The following is a 10,590-nucleotide window of genomic DNA, read 5'->3' on the forward strand; positions in this document are numbered from 1 at the left end:
TATAGCATTTACTGGAAGTTAAAGATATTAATTAGTTTAATTAATTAATTTGGTACCCAACTATTTATGAAATTGTGAATAGTAATGTTTTAGCCCCGTTTATAATCACTTAGTGCATATGGCTATATTTAGCTAGAAGTTAAAGATATTGAATACGGAGTAATTGACAATTGAACTATCATCACAACTACGTTTATAATAATGAGAGTTAATGGTTGTAGTTGCACACTAAATGGTAGAAAAGTTTTCTGTTTTTGTTTTAGAAACCGAAGAAAGAAAAAAGAAATGGAACATGTCGAATTCGTTGTTTTTAGCTTAAGGGTTTTTCTTCAAGCTTGTTCTAGACTCAAGTTTCTTTAGACCCGGCCTTGTGTGGCATTTTGCATAACCAAATTTGATCATTCATTTACAATAACGCTTAATGATTTTCTTAGTTTTTCTCCACAAACGTCGTTAGGGGTGCTGGCTGACTGGCTCTACAGATTGACCTCACTATATGGGTCTTTGCATACATGATACATCAAGTTTTTAAAATGGTAACATATTATGCTTTCACGCGCATTCGGACTTAGACGAACCATTTGCATATATAGTTAAATTTGAAAAAGTTGTAAAGTTTGATGTTATCATTAAATTTATTATAGATATCTAATTTTGATTTTTGAACATGGACATTTCATTTGGAATAATAAGAATAGGCGCCTGGTATCCCGACCATATTTTTGGTAACCCGACCAGACTATTAATGACAGGGGGGCGCTTTTACTCTACCAAATTTACCATTACAGACAGGGGGCCCATACTATTTTGGAGCGATATGATCGAGATACCAAAAATGTTGGTCGGGATACACAAGGCGTACTATGAAATAAAGTTATATAAAAGAATAAAACTACTAGTTGGACAATAAGAAAAGCAACCCAATGGCCCAAAATGATAAGCCCATAATATCTATAGAGCCTTGTTTTCCATGACCAGTTGACCACTCACCGGTCGGTATCAGTAGGCCCAATATCCATTTTTGTTAACAGATTCTTTTTCTATTTTCCTTGAAAGTCAAGTTAAAGGATTATAGTTGATGAAATTAGATCAAAATTTTTTTATATTAAGCAAAATTATTTATAACAAGAAATTTACATAACTGGATTCTATAAAAATATTAAAGTATATGTTTATATATGTATAGATTGATTGGTCTAAGATCTTTGTAATTAAAGTTATGTTATGTAGCTTTGTACTTAAAAATTTGTAAACCCTTGTTTTATGTCGGACTACTACTGTCGGAGGTACGAAGAAAACGAAAAAGACAAGTAAAAAACAAAACAAAACAAAACAAAAGACATGATTACAACGAAACATTTATAGTGGGTTAGGGGTCCATAACCATTGTTGTCAAATGTCAAGTATGGTCTCAAATTCAATACAAAATGGACCACATTTACCACCACCATCAGTCCATCACTCACTTTGGTCCACCCTGTCTTGGTTGTCACTTGTGATTATGTTTTGAACTTTTTCTTGCAAAAAGATCGGCATTTTAATGTAGAAATATTCTTATTAATATTGCTATTCGTAGCCTTTAGGATTAAAAATAATATTAATCGTCTCTCAGAATTATTATTGCTAATTATATATATATATATATAGGGGTGAGTTATTTATAGTATAAGCATTTAAAAAAGTATAAAAAGTACATGTCTAAGTTAACTTACACATGATTGTTCCTTCCATCTCCGACCACCACCACCACCACCATGATCATCTCCGACCACCACCATGATTCTCCGGCGACGACGACCATCTCCGGCGAGACTTACACATGTGTAACTACAACTTACATATGTGTAAGTTAACTTTCCGGCGAGAATCAGGTTCGTTTTCGGGTGGATACGGTACGGGCCAGAGGCCCTCATCCGTTCTAAGCTGACCGTCAAGGGACGCATATGGAAATTGTATGGATTTGATGGGCGACGATCCAAGAGATGGTGACGGTTTGCTACGGTACGGGCGAAGCCCTTGATGCCGGCGCCGTGATTGGGGTGGTCGGAGATGATGGTGGCTGGTGGTGATTGTCTCGCGAAGGAAAAAACTTATAAATTGTAGACCCTAAAATGCTAAAAAAAAAGTTGTACTTACACATGTGTAACTCTCGCCGGAGATGGTCGCCGTCGTCGGAGGATTATGGTGGTGGTCGGAGATGATCATGGTGGTGGTGGTGGTGGTGGTCGGAGATGGAAGGAAGAAGGAAGAAAAAGGAGGAAATACCTTGTACTTTTTGTACTTTTTTAAACTCTTGTACTTAAAATAACTTCCCCCCCCTCTCTCTCTCTCTATATATATATACTAGCTTATTACCCGCGTAACACGCGAGATTTGTGCATTATTTTTTACTTTAAAAAACTTTTAATATATAAAAACGATTAACATCTAAATGAAAATTTGGTCAAATATTCGTATCATTTACACCACATTGGAAATACAAATCTATAAAACTCTGTATACATGAAAATAAAATATAATATTTAAATGATTTTGTTTATTTATAAGTTTTATACATTAAAGAATAAAGTACTACAAAGTACTATTATTATAAATATATGTTTAACAAAGTTATAAAGTAGTATTCAACTAACAGATAAAAATAAAAAACCTTATAAGACATTTATAAACAAATATGAGGACAAAAAATATTATTGACTAATTTTTTAGTCAATGGTGATGTTATCATAATGATCTAAGGGTAGAAAATAAGAGATGAAATTCAATGGTCTTAACTTTTTCAATTTAGAATTAAAGGTTTTGTTTTAATATATATATATATATATATATATATAGTATTTTTTGTGCATGCCCTAAAAACTATGAGTATCAAAGTCTTTATAGGAATTGAATACCCTTTCAATAATATTTTTCTTCCTACCGGTCATCACTTCCACTGTATCACTATCATCAATATATATATATATATATATGTGTGTGTGTGTGTGTGTGATGGGTGGGTTTTTAATTTCTATTTGCATTCATGAGTTTTTTTTTTCCAAAGGTTAGTTTTATTCACATATGCCCCACCAAACAATGAGAATGCCAAAAAAAAATAGTTAGAAAGATAATGATAAGTCCACTTAATTAATGTGCTCAATGATCAACTTAATCATAAGATGCTGACATTTGAAAGAATCAATGAATAAAATTCGGTAAAAGACTTAATGGAATCCACATATCGAAATTTTAAACTTTTAGGTTTAAGCATACTATTAGGTCAATTTATCATTTTTCTAGTTAGAATGATACATCAATTTACGCTTACATCAATCGTTTGAACTAACCTCCCCATACTTTGATCTATTACAAAGCTACACAAAACTGAAGGATTTAACATCATCTACATTCTTCCCAATCTTAACCGTAACATTTAACAAACCTCTGCTTATCCTTCATGGCTTTGAACACCTTCTTAGTTTGTCTATCGAGCCCAACGAATCTCTTATCATTTGTGGCTTTGAGGGGATCCCTTTCTTTTTGAAAAAAGATATAAGAAATTACTAATTTGTTATTAATGAACTAATTTTTACTCTAAATCTTTGTCTTTTAGACATCTCCACTCATAGACGGAACTACATGTTAAATACGGCTATTCCAAACTACGGTTCCGCTAAATCGATGTAGTGCACTTTTTTTTTATTAATGTTACGAGTTAAAGTAATATGAGATAACGGTCAATATAACAAACTTTAAAGTTTTAAAGATTTTTCCTAACGATATAACTTATAAATGAGAAATGAAAACTAACAAAATGTATATATAAAAAAAAAAACTCTAAAAAACTGCTAAAAAGCCAAAAATATTATAAAAAATTGCTAAAAACCGTAACAAGTTAATCGTTATCTTTACTTTAAGAAGATATACAAGGTTAGTGATAAACACATTTTATGCTACGAGTAATTTTGAACCGTGGTTCCACCACTGTCTTTACTAACACTTTTAGACGAGTTACAGTTAAAAATATTATATTGAAAGAAGTGCTGGAATTTTGAACATCTATAATATAATACATATTATACGTACAATTAAAATTATTATATTGTAAGAAGTGCTGGAATTTTGAACATCTATCAGTAGATTTGCATTTACATGCATATTTATTAATTTGTTATGTGTAAAATGGTTATTGTTAAAATTTTTTTTTTAATTTTCTCTTTACTATATTATAAAATATTTTAGGTTTTCTATCATGGTATCTCTTAAAATTAAAATTTTAAAATGGACATATGTTCGGCTAAATATACTGTTAATGAATTAATTACAACATTTATTGTTTAACTTTTAAAATAACCAAATTATCTCTTTTTACATTAATAATTTATACTTTTCGCTATCATCACTACCTCGTCGTCATATCGTGCGGACATTTATCGTGCGGACATTTATCTGGTAGTTTATAACATCTAATTAACCAATTGGGTTGGATCAGTGGTTGGAGCTCATGCCTCTGGAAACAGAGGTCATGGGTTCGATCCTCATGCCTAGCAAGGCTGGAGGTCCTTTTCTACCTATGGTAGAACCTGGAAGCAGCCTCTCTACTTTTGGTAGGGGTAAGACTGTCTACATATCAACCTCTCCCCTACACTGTCGAAGACGGTATTAGGACCTAAAACACATGGAAGAGGACATTGGGAGTTACTTACTTATTTTTTTATAACATCTAATTCTGATCAAGAGTTTTTGAAATTTACACATGGTCGAGTAGTTTGATTCATGAGATTGACTTTGGTAACACCCTAATAAAAGACATGACATATTCCACGTTAGATAAAGACATGTTGCATGTTCCAAGCATTCATGCAACTCTTCATAATTTACCCTCATTTGTTGGCAATCTATGTCGGCTACTTCTTCTATGGATTTAGCCAGTTGGCTTTTCTTTTATTTTGATATACATATATATATATATATATATACTAGTGCTTAGACCCCGTGCGATGCACGGACAACCCTAAATAATTTTTCTTAAACTTTATTTTAAAATTGTATCAATGAATAAATATAACTTAGTTGGACATAATAAAAATATTCTTATGAGTTGATTAATTTAAAGAAGAAAAATGCTAGATATACCTTGCGATTTATTAATGATACATGAGGGCTTAAAACGCGTACATTGCACGCCAGAAAGAAATTATAAAATTGATTGCCCATAGTAGGCGCATATAAGAAGGATTATGTTGGTTACCTGGATGTGATAGGTATTATGAATTTTTCCCCACTTTGATATATAAACCCACGTAGATGCGCTATAACCTTAAATAATTTTTTTAACACCAATTCAAGCATGCATGTAGCGAAGTAAATGTACTCCTATTACAACTAATGACCATTTAAAAAAAAATTAATGACTTAAAATGCATAGAAAAGTCTTATTTAGCACTAAAATAAACCATATATACCTCATAATTTTCATCACAAATTTGATAGGTTGTTCTTTGTATAAGATTTGAAATTTGTTGATCATTCATTTTAACTCCAATAGCACTAGTGACATCTACAAATCCTAACTTGCACATTAAACCTACAAAAAAAAAACAGAGATACAAATTTACCACACAACTTAATGATTATAGAGTTTTAATATGAAATATAAATATATACCTAGGATTGATGAGAACTCCTTCCTTGTTACATGAACAACAAATCCACATTTTGTTGTCCCTTAAAGCATCAATAATGTCGACTGCATTCATGTAGAGATCGGTCAACTTAACTTCTTGAGAACAGTTTACACATTCCATTGAATACCATAACTGGTCTGTTGGAATAAAACCGATTGTTGCAACAACAACCACTTTATCAAACTGTCAAAACGAAAATGTTTATACATTAGAATGTTAAAAAGCTAGTTATAAATTGAAAAGAAAGTTATGTTAAAAAGTAATCTAATCAAAAAAGAAAAATTCACAAACAATGAATACTTACATGTTCGTCCATCGGGATCATCTCAATACTACCTATGTTATTAATATCTCCATATAGAGGTTGCTTCCATAGCCGCGAATTCTAACCGTTATCGTACATGGTTTATTATTTGGACGCAAATTTCTAATTGAAACATGGTTTAGTGAAGCCATGCTAAAATTGATTTGTTATGTGTTTACGTTTTGAAATGCCTTAAAACTGAATGGAAGTGACCTTATATAGACATAGACATGCAAGGAAGTAACCGCCACAAGCAATACACGAACGGTTACATATTCAAATTTTCGAAAATTTGAACTTCTTGAAAGCATAACTAATCCGTTTTCGAAAATTTGAACTTTTTATAAAAGTAACTAATCCGTAAACCTTCCAAGGAGCACTATTGTAATGATTTTTGGGCTTTCTTGTATTTTTAAGCATGCCACATAGGCAATAACTAACAAAATTTGAAGTGAGATTTATATAGTGTAGGGATATATATATTGAAAAGTTATTTTTGAGAACTTTTTTTTTTACGAGAACCTTTGAGAACTTTTCAAATCAAGCCTAACCGATGATTATTTTTTACATGAAAATTGTTTTTGGATTGTTTTCTGAATAACTTATTTAATATAATAATATTAATCAAATCTTAAACATAATTTTTATTAATTACAGATCGATGTTGAAGTATATGTTAAGGTATGGTTCGTTAATTAGATATTTGAATTTGTAACGCAATGCAGTTTAGCATTACGTGTTTCTCCATACTGTGTCCAATTACCAACTATATATCAAGTTGGATATACTTCGTGATTAAGAAATGGTACATTAATTTTCTTATAGTTATACTCATAGTTTTCGACTCATAATTTTTGATTCGAGTCGAATACATAAAATTTTGACTCGTACCTCGACTCGTAAGAGTCATGACATTTTTAAATATTATAATTTAGTATAATTATATATGTGACGTCTTTAGAAGCAAAATATAAGTCCATTGCCTTAATAGATTTACCAAAATATTACATATTTAATAGTTTTGAGTTATAAACTTAGAATTTATCTTCAAATTCGCAATAAGAAGCTCATAATTACATATATAACACAAAATAATTTAACAAAATAATTATTATATATGATATACAACTATAGTATCAAACTAAAATAATTATAAATTTGTGACTCGTGACTTAGTCCAAGTGTACACACCGACTCGTAAGACTTTGAACAAAAACGAGTTATTTAAGGAGTCAACTCGTTTTTGATGTAAATCAACTTGACTCGTCAGAGTCAATTTTTGAAACGCAAGAGTTTAACAACTATGGTTATAGTTATATTGTCTTATATATGATCATTTGTAAAGGTAAATGAAAGTTATAAATCGGTGAAAGTAAGAAACGAAAAGGGTGAAGGGTGAAAAAGCATAAGTGATAGGAGAAGGTATAATTAGAGGAAAAAGTGATTGTGTTGATCACATAAGTGAAATAATGAAGTATGTAATCTATTTTTATTTTCATTATTTTTTATTTAATATATTTTGATTAGATATAAAGTAAAATAACGGGGATTTAAGGTATTAAATTTAAAGGTGAAAAATTAAGAAAAAAGAATGTTGATGAAACATAATAATGCAGTATTTCTCCGGTGTGAATACCAACAATACAAGAAAAACATGATTTTATTTAGGGGTGAGCGAGCTAACTAATCGGTTTTGATCGTTTGACCCAAAACTAAAACCTTATCCAATATTCCAATCCATTTGGTTTTTCATTTTTTGAAACTCTTGGGTTTGGTTTTGGTCTGGTTTTCGGTTCTACATGGGTCGGTTTTTGATTTGGTTTTGAATTTTTCATGTTTTTAAGAAATAAAACACTTTCAACTAATCAAGATATAAATAACACCAGTTCAATAATGATGTGTTTATCTTGCTTAATGAGGCCCGGTTTCACATATTGAAGACAATTAGGTCTGAACTTTCAAGGTTAGATTTAATTCTTAATTTCTAGCAGTTCATAGGAGATCGTCCCCCTAATCTTCTCGATCCTAGTAAGGCCGTTCCCAACAATTGTTTTCTCAAACATTTTCTCACCATTTTCTGAAAGTAAGCATTGGCATCAATGTTTTCTGGGATCATTTTCTTGAGAAAAAGGTACTCCCTCCGTCCCACCAAATGTGTCAACTTTTAAGTTTTCAAAGTTATATTTTTGTAAGGTGCCCTATTGTTGCGTAGATCGTAATAAGACGTGATTCGTTATGTCAAGAGTGCGGAATCCTCTTGAGATAACTAGATTGCTATTGCCTTTTGTTGATTAATAAGCAATTAACCAACCCAAGGAGATGCACAAGGCTTGTGGTTCGGGTAGAAGAACACACGAAGGAACAAATAACCTTAGCTCGTAAATTCGTGAATAACTCTCAAGAATTCGTCAATCATTAACCTAATTTCGTAGATTAGGTCTTGTATTTATACTAATTGATATTGGGTTCGTGTGGGCTTAGGCCTTAATCGTGTAATCAGGCCCGAAACAATAACTAATTGATTTGCCCCGTGCTGACGTCAGCACGAGGTTCATCCTTCACACTGATGACGTCAGCACGAGGGACGACCTTTAGTTCTTTGTTTGACTTCGTTTGGCTCGTATATAACATCCAATCACCGTTTAAGTGTTCTACGACACTTATAAACCTTGATTCTATGTTCTTGTACCTGCAAAACAATATATAACACACAAACACAATACAAAACATAAACAGATATAATATTGAAGTTCACACGTAATCATTAAATATCAACACAAGTTCTTATTTAAATGATTACAAACAAGTTCCTAAAAACGTAAACGATAATCAAATCTATGTTGTGATTGTCACACCGAATCTGCATCTACAATTTTTATAACTTTGACCTTGAATATCTTTATTAGTGTTATATAATAGTTGATGAAAGTTATATACCAATGTAAACATATGTAAAACTCAATTAATTCATATAATTTTCACTAACTATTGTACAAGACAAACAAATATATTCAAGGTCAAAGTTGTAAAAAGTTGACTTAGAAAATTTAAAAGTAGACATATTTAGTAAGACGGATGGAGTATATATTTTCTCTTGAGAAAATGGGAGGAAACAAGTTAAGGACTGACTTTGTACTTTTCTTTTCATGTCTTTTATCTTTTAATAGTCTTTTTCAAAGCATGATACTCGTAATTTGTTTGTGTATGATTTTATTAAGAGTAAATTACGCTTTTCGTCCCTGAAGTTGGCATGTTTTTCAAATTTCGTCCCTTAAGTGAAAAAATTACAATTTTGACCTTAAAGTTGGCAGATTTTTTCAATCATCGTCCCTCGCCAAAAGTCGTTAAGTTTCAGCCGTTAAGTCGAACACGCGCAACACACGTGAGGGACTGAAACTGCAAAAAATGACAAGTTCATGGACGAAAACTGAAATTTATTTTTCTTTTGTCATCAGCTTCATCTTCTCTGGCTGACTTTCGTCGAAAAATTCGCCCGAAAACTTAAAATGCCGATATCTCACTCGTTTCTCTGAATTAGACCACGAAACCACCACCAAACTTTTCAAAATTAATTTCCGCACGAATCCTAACAAAAAAAAAATTTTAAAATGCCGATTTTTCATGAAATGTAAATGAAAAGCATCATAAATTTTTGGTGATTTAGTTAGATGTTAGTTTCATCGTAAGGTTTTCGATATAGTTTACTGGTCAATCGTTAAGGTTATTAAGTTGTTACAATAGTTACATTAGTAGATTGAGGTACAAAGAATTCAGGTGTGACAACCGATTCATTGAATCTCGTTTCGGTTATAAGCTATTCGTACTCAAAGTTGTCAGTTCGTAAAAGTTTCATGCTAGTTTGTTGATTTTTTTGGTCAACTGGGTCTTGGTTACAATTTCATTTACGATGCTTTTCATTTACATTTCATGAAATATCGGCATTTTAAGACTTTTTTTTATTGCGATTTGTGCGGAAATTAATTTTGAGAAGTTTGGTGGTGGTTTCGTGGTCTAATTCGAAGAAACGAGTGAGATATCGGCATTTTAAGTTTTCCGGCGAATTTTTCGACGAAAGTCAGCCGGAGAAGATGAAGATGATGACAACAAAAAAGTAAATTTCAGTTTTCGTCCCTGAACTTGTCATTTTTTGCAGTTTCAGTCCCTCACGTGTGTTGCACGTGCCCGACTTAACGGCTGATACTTAACGATGTTTGGCGAGGGATGATGATTGAAAAAATCTGCCAACTTTAAGGTCAAAATTGTAATTTTTTCACTTAAGGGACGAAAAGTGAAAAATATGCCAACTTCAGGGACGAAAAGTGTAATTTACTCTTTTATTAATTAAATGTAATAAAATATTTAAGAAAGAAGTGAGAAAAATGAGAAAGAGATATGGTTGATAATAATATTTTTTGAAATATATAATGAAAAATGATGATGTGCCACTGAAAAAATTGGTGAGAAAGAACTTTGGGTTGGATAAGGCCTAAAAGGGGTATGGATCTCTATTCATTCTCATGTAGGTTTTGCATTCATTGCATCGAGATGATGGATCATCTATTTTCTATGTATGAGTTAATCAACATCTTCAAAGTGAATTGTCTAATCAAATGTTAAAAT

This window comes from Erigeron canadensis, chromosome 2 (genome assembly GCF_010389155.1).
Source record: "Erigeron canadensis isolate Cc75 chromosome 2, C_canadensis_v1, whole genome shotgun sequence".
Taxonomy (NCBI): Eukaryota; Viridiplantae; Streptophyta; class Magnoliopsida; order Asterales; family Asteraceae; genus Erigeron; species Erigeron canadensis.